The following is a 25,000-nucleotide window of genomic DNA, read 5'->3' as shown; positions in this document are numbered from 1 at the left end:
CACCCACTCTCTCTCAGCCTCCACCTTTTTGCCCCGCTGTGGAACCCATGCAGCATGATGTTATAAGTAACCTTGTCTTCCCCAACACTACTGGAACACTGAATCCACTGGCCCGTCCCTTTTATCCTCCCATCCATACTGCCCTTACCATCCTTTCCCTCAACTGCCGCTCAGTGGTCAACAAAGTAGCGGAACTCACTGTTATGTGCAACATCTACTCTCCGGAGGTTATGTTTGTGTGAAACATGGTTATCCCCTGCCAACCTCTTCTCATTGGCAGGCTACACAGTTCATCGACGGGATCGTCCCACCTGTAATATTCAATCAGCCAATCCTACCAGAGGTTATGGTGGGGTAGCCATACTGGTGAAAGATGGCTCCTTTACATCGGTGAAGCCTCTGGCGAATCTTCAGCAACCGGGCTTGGAGGCCATCTGGCTTGAGCTTCGCACAGCCAACTCACCCCAACGTCCACTCATAGTCTGCGCCACCTACCGACCTCCTGGTGGTACCCTGGCGGATATCCAGGCGTATTCTGATGATCTGGAAGACTGCCTTCTGCCAATTAATCTATCTGAATCCACACTACTCCTCACCGGTGACTTCAATGCCCATAACTCGAGCTGGTTGGCTGGTGATCTGACAACCCCGGTGGGTCAGTGCCTTGAAACTGCCTTCAGGTGCTTCGGATTAGAGCAACTGGTCAACTTCCCTACGCACTGGAGCCCAAGTGGCCGGTCATCTTGCTTGGACCTCATCGTCACAAATTCACCCCAACAGTTCCTCTCCGTTGATTCAGCCGCTCCACTGGGTAGCTCTGACCACGTGCAGCTCATCTGTCGAGTCCGTCTCCCTGCCACGTCCAAAACTCCAACCCTACACCATCACTTCCTCCCAACATCTACCCCTACACCCCCAGGTTACAATTTCAAGTTGGTGCCACGTTGCATATGGGATGACCTGAATGCTGAACTTGCTGATGTCCACTGGAAATGTCACCTCCGCAGCTCGCACGTGGATGACGCTCTTTCGTCTTTCCACTCTATTCTTAGCAGGGCCATGGAGAAGCACCTCGGGTACTTCTCCCGGCGTCCACTCTCCCCCTCATGCCGACGTTCAGGTCAGCCACCTTGGGTTGATGCCCCCCCCCCCCCCTCCGTGCCGCCATTAAGGCAAAGCACGATTTCTACAGTGTGTGTAAGAAATACCCAACCCAGCTTAACATGCACTTATATCGATCTCAACGGAACTTGGTGAAGAGTCTGACTCGATCGAAATACCAGGGATACATTCGGTCCGTACAAGCTACGCTGCAGGACAAAAACCGCCCATCACTGTTTCAGTTCGTAAACAAATTAAAAAATCATAAAGTATCTCGTGACATCCCGACACTCACCATTAGTTCTACACAGCAGGCTACTACCTCTTCAGGTAAAGCCACTGCATTGAACTCTCAGTTCGCCTCAGTGGCCGTGCCTGATGACCCTTCTCTACCCATTCCCCCCATTGCCGAGGAGTCGGGTGAGGTTGACCGCCTCACATCTGTCTTTACTACGACTGCTGCCATTCGACGTTACATTCGAAAGCTCCCGTCTGACAGGGCTCCGGGCCCAGACGGCATCACTAATCTGGTATTAAAGTCCCTTGCGCCCTCAATAGCATACCCCTTATGTCTGATTTTCAACCTATCATTCCGCACTGGTCGTTTTCCCTCTGCATGGAAAACAGCTAATGTTATACCGATCTACAAGAAAGGGTCCCGCCACGAAGCATCAAACTACCGTCCGATATCTCTACTGTCCTGTGTTTCCAAACTCTGTGAGCGCGTTTTCTATGACCAATTGTACTGTCATGTCTCGTCACGTTTGAGTTCAGCTCAGTCCGGATTTCGCAGAGGCGATTCTACCACCCTCCAGCTGACGCGCCTGGTGCAATTAGTGTGTCGACATCGGGATGCTGGAGATCTAGTCGGGATTTGTTTTTTCGATCTTGCCAAGGCCTTCGATACCGTCTGGCACCGGGGGCTTTTGGCCAAGCTTCGTGGATCATTTACTGTAGACGGCAATCCCCTGCTATGGCTGACATCTTACCTAACTGGGTGAACCCAGTACGTCACGGTACATGGGACGTCCTCGGCCGACACAACAGTACTATCCGGAGTTCCCCAGGGTTCCATCCTCGGCCCCCTTCTTTTTATTTTATACGTCAATGATCTGCCCGCAGCTGCCCCGGGCACATCACTGTTCGCAGACGACACAACGCTCCTACAAGCATCTCCTAACATCACTGGCCTAATGAGTAACCTAGCTAACGGGATTCAAAGAGTAATTTCCTGGATGTCGTCTTGGCGGTTATCGCCCAATCTGTCTAAAACTAAAATCATGCTCTTTCCTTCTCAGCCCGATGTTCTGCCCCTCCTCCATCCCACTTTCCCCCAGCCTATAGACATAGTCTCCAGCCATAAGCATCTTGGCATTTTCATTGACTCTAATCTTTCATGGGAACCCCACATCGATTACATATGTAAACGATCAAGTTGCACCCTCTTCTGTGCGGAACTGGAAAGAAGCATCAAAACCGCTAGAGCCGAAGGTGACGACTTCCTACTACTTGGAGACTTCAATGCCAAGAACAGTGCGTGGCTCACCACAGACAGAACAGATCGCCTTGGGGACGACATACAAACTCTGCTACACACATACGGCCTCACACAACATGTCAGATTCCCTACTTACATCCACCGACAAACACCTCTCTCATGTCTAGACCTTGTTATCTCCTCACTCCACACCAATGATATTCATATCCAATCACTTCCACCGTTTGGCGCATCCGATCACACTACTATCAGTGGCCACATCAATAATCAACTGCCCCCCCCCCCCCCATAATTAACAACTCCCCTCCACGATCGAGAAGCACCACATTCTGGTCATGGACAGACAGCACTATCCACCTTCTTCAAGAAGCCCTTTCACGCACAAATCTCAACCACCATCTAAACCAACACGACCCATGCCCAGTTGACACCTTCTGGCGATCCTGGCGCGACAATGTCATGAGCATCGCCCAAGAACACTGCCAAATTACTCGCACTCACCCCCCTTGGGACAGGAAGAACGTGCCAGCACGACCATGGATATCAAAGGGCCTCTTGAAAGAGATCAAGGATAAGCACAGAAAACACAGAATATACCTTCACTCACGCTCGCCTGACGACTGGAACACGTTCACTGCCCAAAGAAACCGTGTCACCACCCTCCTGCGTCGTGCTAAATCGGATTTCGTAAACAACTCAACAGCCTCCTCTACTTCCCTACACCGCCTCATGAAGCACCTAACTACAGCTACAAAACAACGCATACCCGAACTCGTCAGCCAAGCAACTCCTGCAACGACACCAGCACAAAAAGCCGCTGCCCTCAACGAATTCTTCATTTCACAGAGCAAGCTGTCCGTGGCCAATGCGGATGAGCAAACTCCAGCCATCAACACCACCCCTGACATCCTCAGTCCCCTTCAAGAAATCTCGACTTCCCAAGCTGAGGTCGAAAAACTCCTCCGCGGAGTTGATACCAACAAAAGCCCCGGGTTTGACTCTATTCCAAACCGCCTACTCAAAGAAGCGGCGAAGGAACTTGCACCGTCGTTATCGTCCCTCTTTAATCTATCGTTCCAAACCGGAGAAATCCCACAGGAGTGGAAAGATGCCACCATTACTCCAGTACCCAAGCCGGGTGACCCAACCCAACCAACAAATTATAGACCCATCTCTCTCTTGAGCACTACATCAAAAATCCAAGAAAAAATTGCACATCAACTCCTCTACAAGCACATCACACCCCACCTGCCCAACTAGCAGTCCGGATTCCGCGAGAAAGACGGCACTGAGCAGCAGCTCGCCCGTCTCGTCCATACCCTCTCCACTGCGAGAGACGACGGGAAACACGTCAATGCCTGCTTTTTCGATCTAAGCAAGGCCTTCGATCGTGTGTGGCATGCAGGCCTTCTAGCAAAACTCTCCCACTATGGTGTCCAGGGCACCGCCCTGGAGTGGTTCCGACGGTACCTGTTGGGGCGTCGGCAAAGGGTCCAGGTGGATGGCGACCTATCGCCTTTCCTCGAGATCCCTGCCGGCGTCCCTCAGGGATCTGTTCTTGGGCCGCTTCTATTCCTCGTCTACACCATAGACCTTCCACACGCATGTGAGAATCCCAGCACCACCTGTAGCCAGTTTGCAGATGACACCGCTCTGATTTCCATAGCAAGAACTCTTCAAGACTGCACCCGAAACCTACAACAGAGTGTCACAGCAGCTGGAGACTGGCTTCAAAGATGGCACCTGCTGGTTAACACAAAGAAAACAGTCATCCTCCCGTTCTACCACAATAACCGCCCCCCTGAACAGCTACCCCAGATCACCCTCAGGAATAGTCCGCTTACCGTAGCACAAAAACACAAACACCTCGGAATAATCTTTCAGCATGACCTCCGTTGGACGAGCATGTTGAATACATAGTCAAAAAATCACTCAAGTCTTTCAATATTCTTCTTAGACTATGGTCTACACTCACCAGTGATTCTTTATCTCACATCTATCAGACATACATACTACCTATATTCTCATATGCGAGCAATGCTCTCACACCGTTGTCCCACACTTCCCTTGACAGGCTAGAACGACTCCAGCGGAAAGCCGCCAGAATATGTCTCCACCTTCCCCTTTACACACACTTAGAACACTCCCACCTTTTGCATCGCATCAAATGGCCAACATTATTTTCACGCTTTAAAGTTAAACATATACTCTTCGCGCATTCTCTGCGCCACAATTATGCCCCACCACATATACTCTCGCTGCATACTGCTAGCAACGTGCAACCTTCGTATAATTTACGTCGCTCTCGTACTTGGCACTTGCCAACTCCGCGGACTGACCGCTGTCTCCATTCTCCCCTGTACAAGGCCCTTCATTACTTTAATTGCCTGCCCACCCAGCTTCGCGAAATCCCTTCTCGTACTCCCTTCAAAACCGAGATATCCCTGCTGTTGCACAACTCTGTATGCTCGTGTAGCGACCACCCCTGCCCGTACACTTAAGTACGCAACTCTGTATGCTCGTGTGGCGACCACCCCTGCCCGTACACTTAAGTAGTCATTAACCCCTAGGCCCTGCCCACCCAATTCTTCCTCACTCTTTCTCCTTTCTTACACTATTATCTCTTATTGGCCACTGGCTATCGTGAGAATAAAGATTTGAAACAACAACAACAATAATCAATCGAAGCTGGAGAGCGGAAGCAGTTTTTGGAGCTCCGTAGTTTTTTTAGCATAATAGTCCGCTCCCAGCCCGTATGGCTACCAAATTGTTGGTGCTCAATGGCTTCGATTGCAAGGGCGAACGGGTTTCACCATGCTTCATTTCCGCACCAACAACACAGTTTATCGCCCCTCCCCCCGAGACACACACATCATAGCACCATAGAATGGGGTTGCATTTTTGTTGTTTTTGCCATGTGATTAAGCAATCACGAGTGAAACGAGGGTTGCCTGCTGCTCCTCGTTGCTAGTCTTGAAGAAGAAAAAAATCACGCCCATCTGCTGCTGCTGCTAGCTGCCAATATTGATGCTGTCCCTGCGTTCGCCACCTCCAATTGCTGAGGTGCCTCGTGCTGTGGCACTACCACACCTTGGTCCGCCCTGCGTTGATCCGGCATCGTACTCTCGTACTCTGCTCATGCTGCCGTACTATCGCGTTGTGGCCTCGTGGGTACATCTTACGCTACTTGCGCTTGCCACGTGCTTATGCGGCCCGCCTTACCTGGTGGGTTCTCGCGCCTTATTTCCCATATAAGCATGGTGGTGTCTGTCAATGTGAACCGGGCAGCATCCGGGGACTTCGCCTCTTCCATACGTGGTATGTTTGCTCCGCCACACCGCCTGTTCTATCTTGCGGACTCGGTTAGTACTGTACCTTGGCTGAGGCTTAGTACGCGCTTGGAGTCCTTTCGTGCCATGAAAGGAACTGCTTCCTAATATAGAGATTAAGCGCCATGAGCCCTGCTTGTAGTAAACATTGCATTAGTAGTGCTGATACCTTTATGCAAATGTGGGGTAGTCTCGCCCGCACATATGGGCGTACTCGTACTGCGGCCTGGGCTTTCCCCAGTACGGCTGCCCGCCATTGCATGCCAGACACCCCCATTGTTGCGCGCCTAGCCACGCGCGTGGCTTTTGCCTGCTGCTCGGTTGTCAGCGATAACTACGGTTTGCCGTACGCTGCAACCCTACATTTATCGCCCCTCCCCCCGAGACACACACATCATAGCACCATAGAATGGGGTTGCATTTTTGTTGTTTTTGCCATGTGATTAAGCAATCACGAGTGAAACGAGGGTTGACTGCTGCTCCTCCAAAAATAAGTTTTTGCATGGGTCCTGGGTGCCGTGTTTCCATGCCACCCAGCTAGTGGGAGGGTAAGCCTGCAGATGTGTGGATGTACCGCTTGTACGCTGAGCTGCGCCAACGTCCGGCTGCCTGCCGCTGCCGCTCTGGTGCCCGTTGTGCTGCCACCTCGGCGGCACCGCCCTTGCGCAGGGAGTGGCTACCGACCTCGGGGTGCAAAGCTCTCAGCAGTAGATTGATGTCCTTCTGTGTGAGCTGCTTGCCATTGCCGTGGACAAAGAAGGGTGCCCCGGCGTTTGGCCACCATCGCCTGGATCTGTATGCCACGACGGCCTCTACGGGACACAGCTCTTTGTTGGCTGCCGCTTGAAGCAACGCTGTGCCGCCTCCGCCGAACTGCGAGGTGTTGGTGGGACCAAGCTTGATTACCACCGTTGTCTGCGCTATCTGGACCTAAGCCACGGTCAGGGTGTTGAAATTGCGTCCTTCGCCCATTGACGTTGAGGCATATACACCTATGCACAGCAGCCCGTAAAATGCCGTCAACAGTACTGCCCATATCATTGATTTATCGCTTGCCGAGTGGGCGGACGTACCCACTTGCGCTTTTACGGTGAGCAGATCTGACGATGCAACTGGTAGGCGCTGCCGGCCCGCATGGTTACCTGCCTCCGACCTCCGTGTGTCAAATTGCGTTCGCTCAATGCCTTTCAATACGGCAACGAGGCGTTGTAAGCACAGTCCCTCTACGGACATGCTTTGTGATAGCAGGTGAAACCTTATCGCAGCCACGTATACCTTTTAAAAGTGTTGCCTGCAGACACTAACTCTGAAAGTGAGGTAACAAAGCGCACGATCTCTTCGTTGTTCGGCTGAGCCGGGTTGAAGCCGACCGCTGACGCAGATTTCACGTATGCTTTAATGCCTGGCTGGTATGTCTACGTGTGCTGGGCGCGACCGGCAATGCTACCAGGGTGTTGGCATCACGAGACAACTCGGGCTTCCCGACATCGCCTGTGCAGACCAAACGCATCTGCTAAAAAGTGGATGTTGTACGTGTGTCCTGCCTTTCCTTGACCTCTCATCCTGCTCGGACATGCCCTTACTCTAGGCCAAGCAACCTCCAAAAATAGTAGTGGGGAGCTCCCTTAGGAGAGCTAATGCTATGCCTTGACCATATGCTCCTTGGTTTGCTTGACCGACATGGGATGCCGCTCTGTGTGTCGCAATTCTGCCCCGCTTGGGTATACAGTCGCATTGCCATGCGCCTTATGGGGCCCGCGCGTGCAGGATGCACGACATGCCATGCTTGGCTGCGCTGTTAAGGTTTGTCAAGCGGTCTGTGGCATGCACCAACTCCGCTGTACGCCATGCTAGTCCCGCGCGGGATGATTATAGACTTTAATATACTGTACGCACTGCGGCGTCTAATTAGCCTTCTATAATGTATGCTTATGTATTATTATAATTACTGGCAACGCCAGTGCCCTTTGCCAACTGCATAAGGCAACGCCGCATACGCCCTGCGTGCCGCAATGCTGCCCCGCATGGGTATACATATTGCTATGCGCCTTATGGGACCCGCGCGCGCGCGCGCGGTCTACCTGAGAAGCCGTGCTTGGCTGAGCTGCTTAAGTTTGTCAAGCAGTCTGTGGCACGCGCCAGGTCCGCTGTATGCCATGCTAGTCCCGCGCCGGATGAATAATTATAGACTTTTTAAATTCATTGCGCGCACTGCGGCATATAAATAGCCTTCTATAATGTATGCGTTTATGTATTGTTGTAATTTCTGGCAACGCCCGTGCCCTTTGCCAAGCGCATAAGGCAACGCCGCATATGCCCTGCGCGCCGCAATGCTGCCCCGCAAATACCACAGGATTGGAAATACGCAACTATTACATCCATCCCCAAGTCGGGCAACCCCTCCCATCCTACCAACTACCAACCCATCTCCCTGATCAGTATAATATCATAAACACAAGAAAAAATAGTCCACTCTCGTCTGTACAATCACATAGCACCGCACTTACCCTAAAACCAATCCGGCTTCAGGAAACAAGACGGGACCGAACTGAAACTCGCACGGATCGTCCACCAGATATCCACAGCTAGGGATGCGGGGAAGCATGCTGTTACGTGTTTCTTCGATCTCAGTAAAGCCTTCGATCGTGTATGGCATCAAGGCTTGATGAAAAAGCTGAGCCACTACGGTGTCGACGGCAAGGGTCACAAGTGGCTCGAAGCCTACTTGACAGGACGCAGACAGCGGGTGCAGGTTGAAGGCACCACAACCGCCTTTACACCAATACCAGCGGGAGTGCCCCAGAGCTCTGGGACCACTTCTGTTCTTGGCGTACACCAGTGACCTGCCCACTGCTTGTGAAAATGCTACAATCTCTTGTAGCCAGTTCGCGGACGACACCGCACTAATTGCCATTGCAGGCAGCTACATTGAGTGTGAGGCTGCGCTTCAAAGAAGCGTCGATGACGCAGCAGAATGGATAGAGGGCTGGCACCTGCTAGTCAATAAAACGAAAACCGTCATCCTCCCGTTCTACCATGCTAACCGACCCCCACCACGACTACCTGAAATAAAACTTGGGCAAACCCTACTAGAAACAGTTACACAACATCGTCACCTCGGCACCATCTTTCAGCACGACCTAAGATGGTCAGCCCGCCTTGACTTTGTGCTGAAGAAAGCCGTAAAATCTGTTAATATTCTCTTTAGGCTCAAATCAACTCTACACACTAAATCACTCTCTCTCTCTCATTTACAAAACATATATCCTGCCTATAATTGAATATCCATGCATTGCTGTCACCCCGCTCTCAATCGCAGCCCTGGACCGTCTTGAGCGAATCCAGCGCAAGGCGGCCAGAATCTGCCTCCGTCTCCCCCTCTACACTCATCTGAATCATTCAACACTGCTCCATCGGCTCAAATGGCCGACAATGTTCTCTCGCCGCAAAGTGAAGCCCACCCTTCTTGCCCACTCCATAAAATACCAGTACGCCCCACAACACATACGCATGCTCAACACCCCCGCTCAAGTTACAGCCCAGTACAGCCTTCGACAGGCACGCACTTGGCACCTGCTGTAGTGATGTAATCATGTACATCTGTATAGTGTGCGCATGCGTGCATGCTTGCAGTAGAGAACTCGCAGAGCTTGAAGACGAAGCCTGCAATGGCTACCTCCAGACTTGTATTGTTGTAGTGTTGTCCATCTACATTGGTGCAGTGAACAGGTCAAGATGACAACGAAGGGCAGAGTGCCCAAGGATTTTGTACCCGATTACGCCGGCGACATCTGGGCCGATTTTGAGCTTTGGCTCGAGGATGTCAATGATTACTTAGCAATTTGTAATGTTTCTACTGCTGCTGACAAAAAGCGTTTATTTTTGAATTTGGCCGGACTCTCAGTTCGCAAAGTTGTGAAGGGTCTGGTTGTTCCTTCTCCGCCAGCAAATGATGATGGTTCTCCTGGAGACGAATACGTAGCACTGACGGACGCCGTTCTGGCGCACTTCCGTCCCACCATCAATACGACGTCAGAACGTCACAAATTCCGGCAGCTCAAACAAGGGCCGGAGGAATCCGTCTCCACCTTCGTTGGCCGTTTACGAGAGAGAGTGGACTTATGTAAATTCGGGGCGACGGATGTGGACAGCGTGGTAAACTCCCCGGTGCGAGACCAGTTGGTTGCAGGCTTGAAATCCCCCAAAGTTCGTCGCGAGTTGCTCAAGGAGTCCAGACTCACCCTCGCAGATGCCATCACCAAAGCAGTGGCACTGGAGACCTCCTATGCGGAGAGTAAGCTGTATGATCCGCTGGCAGAGCCTGCCAATCAGTTTAGCTCAGTGGCTGCCGTTAGTGCGACCAGACAGCAACGCAGACAGCCACGTACAGTATCTGGTTCTTGCAAGTACTGTGGCCGTACCCATGCTAAGGGAAAGTCGTTTTGCCCTGCAGCCAACATCCGCTGTCGCAGTTGTAGCAAGGTCGGACGTTTTGCGGCCGAATGTCAGTCGCAACGCTCTGGATTAGATGCTAACGCCGTCGACGAGGAGCCCGCCGACCTAGCTGACCAGGCTCATTTGGTTTATGACACCGTGTACATGGCTGAGGAGACCGGGTCACACCGCCAGTTCCTCGCATCGCTATTGGTGGATGGCAAGGAGTGTGAAGGTTTGCTGGATACCGGTGCAAGCTGTACTATTCTCACCGATGACATTGTCCAGCCTACCCGCAGCAGTAATCGTGTCCTCAAGGCGTACACAGGTGGGGAGATTGCAACTTTAGGCATGGCTGATGTAACCATCGCATCTCCTACACGTACCATGTCTTGTAGTTGTTTTGTTGTATCCCATGGGAAACATCGTATTCTGTTCGGCCAGGATGTGATCTCTGAACTTGAGCTGTTGGTTCCAGCGCACCTGGTGGACACTGGCAATTTAGTTGACACCGCACCAATTTCCATCTCCGTGGATGCTAAAGCTAGGCCGGTGGCTCAACCAGCACGACGTCCCCCATTCAGCGCCAAGGCCGACATTGAACATGAACTGCATCGTCTTGTCAAGGCAGACATCATCGAGCCAGTTAAGGAAGCATCTGGATGGGTATCGCCGATCGTCCCAGTCCGTAAGTCAAACGGCACCTTGCGTTTATGTGTTGACTATCGGCAGTTGAACAAGTCTATTGTTAGAGAGCGACGTTCATTGCCAACCATTGATGAAATTACTGCGGAGCTTGCGGGAGCGGAGGTTTTCTCGGTTTTGGACGCAGAGTCTGGTTTTCACCAGCTCTTGCTTGACGACCAATCCCGACCGCTTACCACGTTTACCACACACTGTGGTCTCTATCGTTTCAAACAACTGCCATTTGGCATATCCACCGATAACCTTTCCCTCGTTGCTGCAAACATTTACCGACCACCCCGTAGCGATGGCACCCTCTTCTGTGCGGAACTGGAAAGAAGAATTAAAACTGCTAGAGCCGAAGGTGACGATCTCCTACTACTTGGAGACATCAATGCCAAGAACAGTGAGTGGCTCACCACCGACAGAACAGATTGCCTTGGGGACGACATACAAACTCTTCTACACACATACGGCCTGTGTGTAGATAGAGTTGATAGAGTTGACCATCGCCAGCTTCTTCAAATCCTCTTTGAGTTTGGGCTTGGTGGTGTGGTGCTGCAGTGGTTTTGTTCATACCTGTCCGAACGGCAACAGTGTGTCAAAATCAAAGACCATAACTCAAGGAAGTGTACTTGGACCTCTCTTATTTGTTCTATTCATCAGTGATATGGCGTCTGTGCTTCCACTTGAAGTTTGTAATCACGAGTTTGCAGATGATATCGTTATTGATTACCCCGACCATGGCCCTGCTGTTGTTTGTGTTGTGCTCACGACAGCAGTCACCCATCTTTCGTCCTGGCCTGAGGACAAAGGTTTGCTATTGGTTTGAATTCTTTATTCTCACGATGGCACCATCGCCAATAAGAGATAAATTTATGAGAAGGTAAGATTGTGGGTTAAACAGTTGGAAAGTGATTTACATCACTTTGAACTTTACAAGTATGGGAGAGGGTGAGCGCTGCAGGAGCAGATTGAGTTAATCAGCAGTGAGCAGATTTCTTGTTTGAAAGCAGGTCGGGAACACGAATTCGTGTTCCGTCAGCGTCAGTATCAGCAAGTACAGTCATGTAGTACAATTTGTTCCCAAAATGACTTCGGGACAGTCTGTTCATGGTTTTCATTTGTATTGGACTCGTTCTCTACACTTGCGATAATTTAGCGGCAATTCTAACGTTGTAGCGTTGTTCTCTTGTAATTTAGTGGAACCTGTATTGAGTAACTGAGTTTTATGTTTCGTTACATTTTCGTCAGATCTCCTGTGTACCGGTTTTGTGGCACAACGATTATAGCCATTATATTTGGTCGTCTCCATTCTTGTGCAATCATGCATTATGTAGGTTGGTTCTCTTCATGTTATTGTGACCAATTTCATAGATGTTGGTTGCCTTGTTGCTTTCTCTCCCCTCTCCTCTCACCCAAGCCATTCTGCATAAGCGAAGCTGTGGACGCATACTGCTGCTACACTTCAACGCGGGAATGCGTATAATAATAATAATAATAAGCAGGTCGGGAGGAGACGTCACGAATGCTAGCAGGGAGGGCATTGTAGTATTCTAGGGACTTGTACAGTGGGGAGTCTTTACAGCGATCGGTTCTGGAGGGTGGGAGGTGCCAAGTAGGTTGGTTGGTTGGTTGGATTTATTTAAAGTCGTACAACAAACAGGCATATCTGCCTCCTTATATGAAGACGACTTCTGGCAGTAAAACATTTAAAAAAAGATCAGATAAGATTAGATCAAAAATGTATACTGTAACTATACAAATTTTCGGCAGCTATTTAATTTCGGCGATATTCGGCACCGACTCAAAACGCCTAAATTAAAACGCCGATGAAATTTTTCACAGCATCTGTCGCACTATACCATGCCCTCTACCCCACGCCGAAAATAAAACGCCGCCGAAATGTCAAAAATCGTGAAGTGCCGACATTTTGCAGCGCCGACATTTTGTATATTTACAGTAGACTAAGCATACAGCTAACCAGAGACTGAGCAGAGACTGAGCAGAGACTGAGCATACAGCTAGCCAGAGACTGAGCATACAGCTAACCAGAGACTGAGCATACAGCTAACCAGAGACTGAGCATACAGCTAGCCAGAGACTGAGCATACAGCTAACCAGAGACTGAGCATACAGCTAGCCAGAGACTGAGCATACAGCTAGCCAGAGACTGAGCATACAGCTAGCCAGAGACTGAGCATACAGCTAACCAGAGACTGAGCATACAGCTAACCAGAGACTGAGCATACAGCTAGCCAGAGACTGAGCATACAGCTAGCCAGAGACTGAGCATACAGCTAACCAGAGACTGAGCATACAGATAACCAGAGACTGAGCATACAGCTAACCAGAGACTGAGCATACAGCTAGCCAGAGACTGAGCATACAGCTAGCCAGAGACTGAGCATACAGCTAACCAGAGACTGAGCATACAGCTAGCCAGAGACTGAGCATACAGCTAGCCAGAGACTGAGCATACAGCTAACCAGAGACTGAGCATACAGCTAGCCAGAGACTGAGCATACAGCTAACCAGAGACTGAGCATACAGCTAGCCAGAGACTGAGCATACAGCTAACCAGAGACTGAGCATACAGCTAGCCAGAGACTGAGCATACAGCTAGCCAGAGACTGAGCATACAGCTAGCCAGAGACTGAGCATACAGCTAGCCAGAGACTGAGCATACAGCTAACCAGAGACTGAGCATACAGCTAGCCAGAGACTGAGCATACAGCTAACCAGAGACTGAGCATACAGCTAACCAGAGACTGAGCATACAGCTAGCCAGAGACTGAGCATACAGCTAACCAGAGACTGAGCATACAGCTAGCCAGAGACTGAGCATACAGCTAGCCAGAGACTGAGCATACAGCTAGCCAGAGACTGAGCATACAGCTAACCAGAGACTGAGCATACAGCTAGCCAGAGACTGAGCATACAGCTAGCCAGAGACTGAGCATACAGCTAGCCAGAGACTGAGCATACAGCTAACCAGAGACTGAGCATACAGCTAGCCAGAGACTGAGCATACAGCTAGCCAGAGACTGAGCATACAGCTAACCAGAGACTGAGCATACAGCTAGCCAGAGACTGAGCATACAGCTAACCAGAGACTGAGCATACAGCTAGCCAGAGACTGAGCATACAGCTAACCAGAGACTGAGCATACAGCTAGCCAGAGACTGAGCATACAGCTAGCCAGAGACTGAGCATACAGCTAGCCAGAGACTGAGCATACAGCTAGCCAGAGACTGAGCATACAGCTAACCAGAGACTGAGCATACAGCTAGCCAGAGACTGAGCATACAGCTAACCAGAGACTGAGCATACAGCTAACCAGAGACTGAGCATACAGCTAGCCAGAGACTGAGCATACAGCTAACCAGAGACTGAGCATACAGCTAGCCAGAGACTGAGCATACAGCTAGCCAGAGACTGAGCATACAGCTAGCCAGAGACTGAGCATACAGCTAACCAGAGACTGAGCATACAGCTAGCCAGAGACTGAGCATACAGCTAGCCAGAGACTGAGCATACAGCTAGCCAGAGACTGAGCATACAGCTAACCAGAGACTGAGCATACAGCTAACCAGAGACTGAGCATACAGCTAGCCAGAGACTGAGCATACAGCTAACCAGAGACTGAGCATACAGCTAACCAGAGACTGAGCATACAGCTAACCAGAGACTGAGCATACAGCTAGCCAGAGACTGAGCATACAGCTAACCAGAGACTGAGCATACAGCTAGCCAGAGACTGAGCATACAGCTAGCCAGAGACTGAGCATACAGCTAGCCAGAGACTGAGCATACAGCTAGCCAGAGACTGAGCATACAGCTAACCAGAGACTGAGCATACAGCTAACCAGAGACTGAGCATACAGCTAACCAGATACTGAGCATACAGCTAGCCAGAGACTGAGCATACAGCTAGCCAGAGACTGAGCATACAGCTAGCCAGAGACTGAGCATACAGCTAGCCAGAGACTGAGCATACAGCTAGCCAGAGACTGAGCATACAGCTAGCCAGAGACTGAGCATACAGCTAACCAGAGACTGAGCATACAGCTAGCCAGAGACCATGGCCAGCAATCAAGGACATCTGAGAGTTGTAATTTTTGTACTCCTCCGAGGTGTGATTTTTGGCGTGCTGGGCCAAGCACAAGGAAGCCATCTGCAAAAAAACTGCAGAAAATGGTTGTTGTTTGATCCTTTGGTGTAATCTTTGTTTCTAGTCGAAGCTAGTTGCTGTTTGGAGCAGAAACGCTGAAATTGACTATTTTCTGCATGTACTCATTCATGTACTCATGTACTCAGTCATGCAGTCTCACTCGTATTTTAGTTCTTTTTCTGGAATGGATGCTGCTCTGCGCCCCTTGGTGAACATTTCCTGCGCTCGTGGAGCAGCTGAAAAGGACCACTGGTATGTCTGGTTCCTGGTTTGAAAGTGGAGAGTCGACTTTTGTGCCTTGAAAAAGGAGTAGAGAGCGATAAAGGTACGTCTGTGGCTTATTTTTGAGTGCTCCTCGTACATTTTTGATCGTGATAGAAATTCTCAGACCAAAGTCAGACCAAAGTCAGCGCGATGATAGCCGTACAGTTTTCTTGTGGATTTTTTAGTTGTTTCATCTCGTATCTATGTCAGTATCGTGATGGTGAAGTGGAGAGGGTGATTTTCTTCCTCTAGGCTTCGTTCGGCCGACTTTGCTTCGTCCTCGTTGAAAAGTGATCCTGAAAAAAAGGTCGATTCGCAAAATTATGTTGATTGTCAATGTACGTGATGACATGCGATTGCTGGCTATGTGAGCATACAGCTAGCCAGAGACTGAGCATACAGCTAGCCAGAGACTGAGCATACAGCTAGCCAGAGACTGAGCATACAGCTAGCCAGAGACTGAGCATACAGCTAACCAGAGACTGAGCATACAGCTAGCCAGAGACTGAGCATACAGCTAGCCAGAGACTGAGCATACAGCTAACCAGAGACTGAGCATACAGCTAACCAGAGACTGAGCATACAGCTAGCCAGAGACTGAGCATACAGCTAGCCAGAGACTGAGCATACAGCTAACCAGAGACTGAGCATACAGCTAACCAGAGACTGAGCATACAGCTAGCCAGAGACTGAGCATACAGCTAGCCAGAGACTGAGTATACAGCTAGCCAGAGACTGAGCATACAGCTAACCAGAGACTGAGCATACAGCTAGCCAGAGACTGAGCATACAGCTAACCAGAGACTGAGCATACAGCTAGCCAGAGACTGAGCATACAGCTAGCCAGAGACTGAGCATACAGCTAGCCAGAGACTGAGCATACAGCTAGCCAGAGACTGAGCATACAGCTAACCAGAGACTGAGCATACAGCTAGCCAGAGACTGAGCATACAGCTAACCAGAGACTGAGCATACAGCTAACCAGAGACTGAGCATACAGCTAACCAGAGACTGAGCATACAGCTAGCCAGAGACTGAGCATACAGCTAGCCAGAGACTGAGCATACAGCTAACCAGAGACTGAGCATACAGCTAGCCAGAGACTGAGCATACAGCTAGCCAGAGACTGAGCATACAGCTAACCAGAGACTGAGCATACAGCTAACCAGAGACTGAGCATACAGCTAACCAGAGGCTGAGCATACAGCTAACCAGAGACTGAGCATACAGCTAACCAGAGACTGAGCATACAGCTAACCAGAGACTGAGCATACAGCTAGCCAGAGACTGAGCATACAGCTAGCCAGAGACTGAGCATACAGCTAGCCAGAGACTGAGCATACAGCTAACCAGAGACTGAGCATACAGCTAACCAGAGACTGAGCATACAGCTAGCCAGAGACTGAGCATACAGCTAGCCAGAGACTGAGCATACAGCTAGCCAGAGACTGAGCATACAGCTAGCCAGAGACTGAGTATACAGCTAGCCTCGGCATGTATCAGAGCATAAGAATTACTAGTACTCAAGACAGGGGAGGGGGTGAACTCAACTCAACTAAGACTCAAGTGATGTTTATTCGTCCCAGAGTTGTGTTTGACGCTGCTCCGTCATTCGGCAGTGCTCCAAAAGTTGGCCCATAGATCACTCATTTAGTGGACAGTTCAAAGCCATCAAAAACTCATTTTCGCCAAATATCTCCTTCACCGCTACAAAAAGCAATAGTATAGTCATGTTGGACACTTACCGCTGGAAGATTGAGCATTGTCTGTAGAAAGCACCAGCAGAGTCAGGAGTGCCACAGCAGAGTGGTGCCAGCGTGCCACCCACTGTACACGAAAACGAGAAATTGAAGGCAAACGTCGATCATTGACGATATGACCGTTTGTCCTGCACCCAGACTGAACCCGGCATTCTTGAAGCTCGGCACTTGAATCCTTGCCCAGAATCTTGTGTTAGTGATCGATATTGGTGTTTTGTACTTGCATTTGTGGATTCTCCACAGGTTTCAGCCTAAACTGAGTGAGTCTCCATCAACAGCAGGGCATGTGTTTTATGGGTGACAACGGGCGAACTTGTTGTTTAACCCTTTACCGGTCGCCCCATACTTGAATGTGTCGTATAGGATGCATTTGACATGTATACAAAAACCATGCCTGACATGACAGTGTAGTATCCCTGCCTTGCTTTTACTGAATTGTAGCTGACTACTACTATACCGCATATTTAGCGTATCCCCGTACGTTAGCGTATGGAGTCTGCCGCCCTATAAAATCTGCTGCGCTTTACTGATTTCACAACAACAAAGCCGAGCAGAAGAGCTGTTCAACCTCCAGGTGTGTACCGGAGAAAGTTCTCTTTTTTAGCCGCTTCTCTTTCTTACACATAATCCAGGTGTGTACCTGAGAAAGTTCAATTAAAAGTTTATGTTCGTGTTGATTGTCGTGCCTCCACCCGGCTACCCACTACAATGGTGGCAGCGGTGGTTCAATTAATTATTAGATTTGAACCCACTACATTGGTGGCAACGCTGAGTGAATTAAATTCGTTATATTCGAACCCACTACATTGGTGGCAACGCTGCGTGAATTCGTCCCTGCACTGTTTACGACCCGTCAGTATCGTTGTTAGTACCCACTACATTGGTGGCAGGGCTGCGTGAATTCGTCCCTGTACTGTTTGCGACACGTCCGTCTTGTTGTTCGTAGCGTCTACCTAGTGAGTCATCAAGTTATGGCTCAACCTGCTGCTGCTCCCACAGCTGCTGCACCTGCCGTCGCTACTCCTGCGCCCGAGAAGTGTCCGTGCAAGGCCAACTAGCCCGACATGATGCAAGCCATCGTCTTTGGTGCCAAGCGTGCTGCGACGTCCATATGCACGCCGACGGACAACTCGCCCCACATGATGCAAGCCATCGTCTTTGGTGCCAAGCTTGCTGCAACGTGCAGGTAGACTAATTCCGGTATGGCATTTTCTTTCCTGTCTTCCTTCAGTCTTCCTTTTCGCGAGTGTGTGAATCCAGTTTAGTTGGGTAGACGTCTGATCATGGTGAGCCACGGTCTACCTAACTAACCTGGAACAATGTGTGTGAGAATCGAGTTTTGGGTTGAGAACAGTCTTCGAGGGCAGTTAGCTTTTTCGAGCTCCGTAGTTTTCACAGGTTTTGTAGTAGCCAGCCGGCAGCAGTCCGGTCTGGAGAAGGGTAGGTACTAGGTAGTTAAATACATGTAGGTAGTAGTTAGTTAGAGAAGTGTATACGTATGTAGTCTGTCTGTAAATATGTCTGAAAAAGGTAGTTCTAACCTACAGTCCATTTCAAAAATATAGACGCGTGAACTCCTACGTAGCAAATCCGTTTGAGTCGCACCGTCACGTAGCGCACTACAGCTGCGAGTTTTGCATGTGTTTTTCAGGTTTTTCTAAATTTTCTTTGCCGCGGTGGAATATATAAAAAGATGCAAAAGATGCAAAGTCGCAAATGAAAAGATGTAGCTCGTTTCAGGTAATGTCGATGTCTTCTAGATGTGGTGGGCGCTTGGAGAGATTGGCTGTGGCGATGTCGGCACGGAATGCGACTCGAAATTGCAAATTTGTATCGCTGATCCCATCGCAGTATTTCGCTCTCGAGACAGGAGCGAGAGGGAGGGCAGCGATGGCCTAAAATCGTCACGGCAGGCGTAATTCACCAGCCAGCGACTGCTTCTTGTCTTCTCTTTCACTTACCTTACGCTGGATGTGAGTAGATGGAGAAAAATATTGATATCGAATCGGACACAGTAATTCGAAATAATAATGGGACACATAAAGCAGTACAGTCAGACCTCGCATAACCGCACACATCCGTTATCCAGAAAAATATCCGGATAGGCGAGGGAACCGGATAATCGGACACGCATACTGTATGTGTACATGGCATATGCTGTGAATCGGTAACCAACGATTTTCTTCCGGATGGCGAGGGATCCGGATAAACGAGGACCGGATAGGCGAGGTCTGACTGTACTACTTGCACGCCATACATGCATGTATTCTGACTCTGTGCACGCGTGATCGCAAAGAGGGCAAGTCGCGGTATTCTGTGACTGGTTTGTGGGCACCGCAACTGGTTTCTCAAAAGACGCAAACTGTGACTGGTGTGTGAGTGATTTTGACTGCATGACTGACTTTGGGGACCGTGACTGCTATGTGGGACGTGACTGCTATCTGAGTCCGACATATATAAAATATTTAAGTTCTTTTTTTACCATTATTGTAAAAGGCGAGACCAAAATAAAATCGAGATTCCCGGGCAGGACCCATCTGAAATTGGTGCGGGCGGGCGAATTTTTTTTTAAATATTTTTTCCTATGTGTGTATGCATGGCATGCTGAACTCTTTTTACAGTATTTTCCGGCATTTATTTATTATTTTTTACAGACGACAGGTATATGGTACGTGGTTTACCGGTACTCGTACAATTTCTTTTGTATTTCGGCCAACGACAGCCCTGAGTCGTACACCAGGGAGTCGTACAAGCCCAGGTTTGTGTGACACCATGTCACAGATCTACTCGCACGATCAGTACTGTACAGAATACGACTGTTCAAAAAAAATTGCCTTCGGCTCGATTTTGGTGCGGGAGGGCCCGGGAATCTCTATGTTTTTTGGTCTCGCCTAAGTACAAATTTTCGTTCAAGAAATCTTTCGGTAGATCAAACTTATGGCCTCCGACCTCTATTAAATAAAAAAGAAGAAAAAACAGTATTTGCGTCTTGCCCTCAAACCAGTGAAAACAGTAGCGTATTTTCTTTCATAAAAGCCCAGATCTCCAATAAAAACCCAGGGGGTTGTTTGAAATAATAAAAGCACAGTCTCTAATTGTAGCGGAGGTCACAATTGGAGTATGCAACAAGTATATTGACGGCATATAAAACAACAGTACATCATGCCAAGCACCTATCTGTAAGGAGGTTTTCGGTCTACTTGTACTTCTTCCTTCCTGGCGCCCATGTTATTGTGAAACATCAGGTTTGACAATATTCCTCAATTTAGTTAGGGTTGAGCAAATCAGTCTTGATATGGTTAGTTTATGGCTTATTTCATGCCTATATAGACTGGAGTTGGCTTGATAGTGGAGCATTGAAAAAATAAAAAGCACCGTCTCGAATAATAGCACAGTCTCTAATAGGAGCGCAGGTAGACCTGTCAGTAAAATAATAAGAACCCCGGGCTCTTATTAGAGAAAATACGTAGCGTGCAGCAGTGGCACGATGTGCCTGTGAGCATGCACTTGTGTGTCCACATACTATGTCTTACACACCACGTAGTGCACAGGACTAGAAGAACTTGCATCCTCGGCTCTAAGAGCTTTTCCCTGGATGTGTGTGTGTGTATATGAGGGGGGGGGGGACTTCTACGGCATTGAGCAGTGAGCAAGGAAATACAAACTTATTTCCCCAAATGCAAGTCGCACCTTTTTACACCTCAGGCTTTGACACTAATCTTCCAGAGCAAAGAGGGGCTGTGGCTTGACCTGTATAGAAGCAAGACTCGAATAGGAGCCGATTTTTTCGAAGCGCGGCATGACACAGAAGCATGATTTGAATAGAAGCCGCTCCCTGCAAAGAACTTGTACATGTTCATGTACCTGTGCAAGCACATGCGTGGCAGAATGTACGGCACAATGTTTACTGATGATGTTGACGGAGAAGCATGTTTTGAATATAGGCATGTAACTTGAATAGAAGTATGGTTTGACCATCCATAGATAAGTACTTCCTCCGCGTCATCGAAATTGTCGCAGTTTGACAAGTGACTTGTCACTTGTTACTGACAACTCCATAAACTAAGCCATTCAAAATTTATTACACAGTATGCTAGCCTGAAGACTAGAGTAACGTTCCAGGGCAATTGGACTGAGAGTTTTCATGCAGAGATGAAGTCCTCGTCGTCGCTGATGTCAATGGACGCAAAAATATCGTTCCGAAATATTTCAAGGAAGGTTGAAAGTTGGTCGCGCCTCATCTCAAACGCTTTGACTTTCTCCACAGGACGAGAGCTGCTATGCTTGTCGTCTGTTAGCTCTGGATGATTTCTACTTCACCACCAACGAAGCCTAGTAAGAATACACGATCGTTGCGAGGTCGGTTGATTACCTCGGAATCACCTCGATCTTGAAATGAACTTCTTTTAGCCGTGGCATGCCCACAGCTCATGCAGGTAAGTGTAGTATCACGTCCAGCGTGCCTTCTTTTTCAGCATCACTGGTATACCATGGTACGGCACCTGCGCGTGCATCACTAGCACTACGTGTAGAGTCTACACGCAGGTACAATCATGTACTAGTACTGAGTGTCTCAGCCAGAGCGACAAATTTTATCGCTGTTGCAGGCATTTAGTTTGCTGACCCCTCGATGTTTCTCCAAGCGCTTCCACTTGTTCCACGAAGTCATTCTCACCCCAGCTAAGGTAAAACAGTGATGGGGCTTGAGTGAATGGCCATAAGCACGAGAAATGTGCAGGCTGCAACGTTTGACTGATCTCAGCGAGTCGAAATTACCAGCGCAGCGACATCAGCGAAGAAATTGCGTCTAGTTCAAAAATTCCAGCTTCCAATAACAGAAAACAGAACTTTGCCGTCACCCTATACTGATGACTACCGCCTATGTCCGATTCCTTGCCTCTGGTACGAGTGCTCGTGAGTAAATACCGCGTTTTACACCAAAAGTCAAACTGCGACAATTTCGATGACGCGGAGGAAGTATTTATATAGAATAAATAGTCGTTTAGTGGAGAGGCGGTTGAGCGCCTGTTCGTTTCTCGAGAAATATCGATGCACTCTTTGTATGTGTGGGCATGTCCAGAAAAAAAAGAAGAAAAGATCGATATTGATATACCGTTTGTATTGTGTTCGTTTCTCAGGGAGGTTGAGGGGGTTGAAGAGAGATGAGTAGTTTTCATTTCTAAATAAATTATTCAGATGGAGAGCCAAGGTTTAATTTATACAAAAGAGAAAGATCAAGGAACTACAAGTTACGCTATACTGTCCACTAACACCACCAGTTACTAAACAATCAGCTCATGCGATTACATTGCACGACACTGACCGTCGGTACTGACGTTCTACAACTACCGTATTTTCCGGGGTATAAGCCGCACTTTTTTTCGCTAAAAATCGGACCAAAATCGCCCCTGCGGCTTATACACCGAATGTGCTTGCGCGAATGAATGCTAAGCTTACATCAGTATGCATGCTGACGTCATGTGACATGTCATTCAACTCAGCTTCGCGCCTGTGTTGCTGATCAACATCAGTGGCAGCGAGACTGAATATAGTGCAGATGACATGGAGTGATCTGTAGTCAATACTGCAATACACCAACATCTCTGCAGCAACCTGTGGTGCACTAACACTTCATAATCTGATCTAACATGGTATTTAGCTCCATGACCATAATAAATTTGTAGAAAGGCCATTTTGTCAATGAGTGTGAAAAATCTTGGTTTGTGGGTGCGGCTTATACTCCGAATACCAACTTTTAGTCAATATTTTGCCTCAAAAAGGGGGGTGCGGCTTATACCCCGGCAAATACGGTAACTGACTAACAGCTCTAGCACATCTTGGATGCGCACTCCAACAGCCTTCCAACTTGGAAGGTTCTAAGTTATAGAAATACCATAAGAAGGGGAATGTGAGCACAACCAAGACAAGCACGAGCTGAAAGTCTCAGCTGTGAAGGATGTTGGACGTTAACTTAGAACCTGGACAGTATAGAGTAACTTGTAGAATACGCTTCCACAGATTTAGATAAGAGCGTTTACTAGTACACGACAACGCTGAAAAACGTTTCAAAAACGTTTCAAACGAAAAACGGCCTTCAGTGTGTTTTTCAATCGTTTTCGTTCCGTTTCGGTCTCGTGTAAACGGCAAAGACGTTTTACTACAGTAAAATCATGTACGAGCCTTGTACTCAAAACAAGCCGCCGCCAGCTGTGCCAGGCCAACTTATTGCACGTGACCATTGCGCGGCGAAAAAAGCGTTGCAGAGTACACGCTTATCGTTTTCGTGTAAACAGCAAAAGCGCTTCGAAAACGATTGAAAAACGTTTTTCAATCGTTGTCGTGTAAATGAGGCCTGAGTAATACATTGACAAACATTATGTTTCCGAAGCGCATCGTTCTGAATTTTCTATCTGAAATGAGGTATATATCCGCTTAACGTAAACAGATAATCTGCATGCAGAGAGCAATCTGAACAAGGCTATGAACATTAGAGAGGTTTTGCATTCCGAATTTCGGAATTATTTTCGGAATGCGGCGGCAGCAGTCGAAAAAGTAGTCGAACTTTCGGAAGTGTGGTGGCGAAAGTGCATGGTTTTCCGAAAATGTATTTTCGGCTCTTTCATGTTTGGGAGTGCATATTTGAATACAAAAAAGTGTATTTTTCATGTTTGTATTTTTGCTTTCTGCTGCTCTCGATTATTTGAAAAATTTTCCACGTATGTAGTTTTGATTTTTGCTGGTTCTGCTGCTCTCGCTGATCTCGCCATGTTGACTAATCTTCTCACACTCCATCACACTCTATCTTCCTTTGCCATGAAGCCTACTGACAGTACAAGACAGTAGTTCGCCAACCTCGTCTTCAGCTGTTGGATCACTTGGTCCACCATCAGTCCGTCCTCGTCTTCGAACCGCACCCAAATAATTCAGTTTGACCTGCGCACATGGATTTGATCCTGCTCAACCCCTTCGACGCTCTCCATTTTGCTTTGCATGGCAACCCTTGGAAACGAAGTCGCATCAGATTTTCGGAATGCAAAACACTGAAAATACCGTTTTTCGGAACGCGCTTTTTTCGGAAAAGCACAGTCGAAAATCATTCCGAAATTCGGAATGCAAAACCTCTCTATTATCAACTGCGCACCCATTACTACACTGTAACATATTTATATGCCAAAGGATCAATTTCTAGGGTCCGGGCGATTTTGGTCCGATTTTTAGCGAAAAAAAGTGCGGCCTTTACCCCGCAAAATACGGTATGTACATACATGTCAGCGATGTCGGTTTAGTATTTCCAAAAACGTTTTCTTGTGATTGTCATGAGTGCGTAATTGATTCTGTTCATAGGTTTATTGAGATTGTTGTCTCCAGCCGATTATTAAATTAAAGAAATAATATTTGAAAGAAGACTAACCTCCGCCATCCTCGGAGGTCAGGAACGAGAGCCGCCAGACCGGGCACGGAACGATTCCTCCTGACGTGGAAAGCAACACTACTAGGCCCTCGGCCTGCCACCCAAATCAACAAATATTGTGAATGTTCCAACAATTTTGTCTCTCTCTCGTAGGCCGATCTACATGAGTGTACAGCATAGCCATAGGGTCTTCTTTCCCCGGTGATTTTGCCAAGCACGTTCCCTCGGCTGTGTTTTCGCTGATCAGGGTCACCAGGCCACGGTACGGTTTCGTTCTCTCCACTCTGTAGACCACTGGTAGACTTCTCCCGACTCAACTGATAAGCGGCCGCGCAAATCTTTGAA

General features: G+C 48.6%; 1 long non-coding RNA gene across 1 annotated transcript in view; it reads right to left on the bottom strand.

Moving 5' to 3' along the window:
• Positions 1–24,819, bottom strand: part of LOC135828367 (uncharacterized) — a 32,561-nt gene extending 7,742 nt beyond the window's left edge. The window contains exons 1-2 of the long non-coding RNA XR_010555647.1: positions 24,656–24,819; positions 17,230–17,311 (exon numbers count right to left, since the gene is read on the bottom strand). This is a non-coding gene — a long non-coding RNA (uncharacterized LOC135828367). The remainder of the gene's footprint in view (positions 1–17,229; positions 17,312–24,655) is intronic.
• Positions 24,820–25,000: the final 181 nt, after the last annotated feature.

The sequence above is a fragment of the Sycon ciliatum genome, chromosome 12 (assembly GCF_964019385.1).
Source record: "Sycon ciliatum chromosome 12, ocSycCili1.1, whole genome shotgun sequence".
NCBI lineage: Eukaryota > Metazoa > Porifera > Calcarea > Leucosolenida > Sycettidae > Sycon > Sycon ciliatum.
This window is presented reverse-complemented; position numbering and strand designations above follow the sequence as displayed.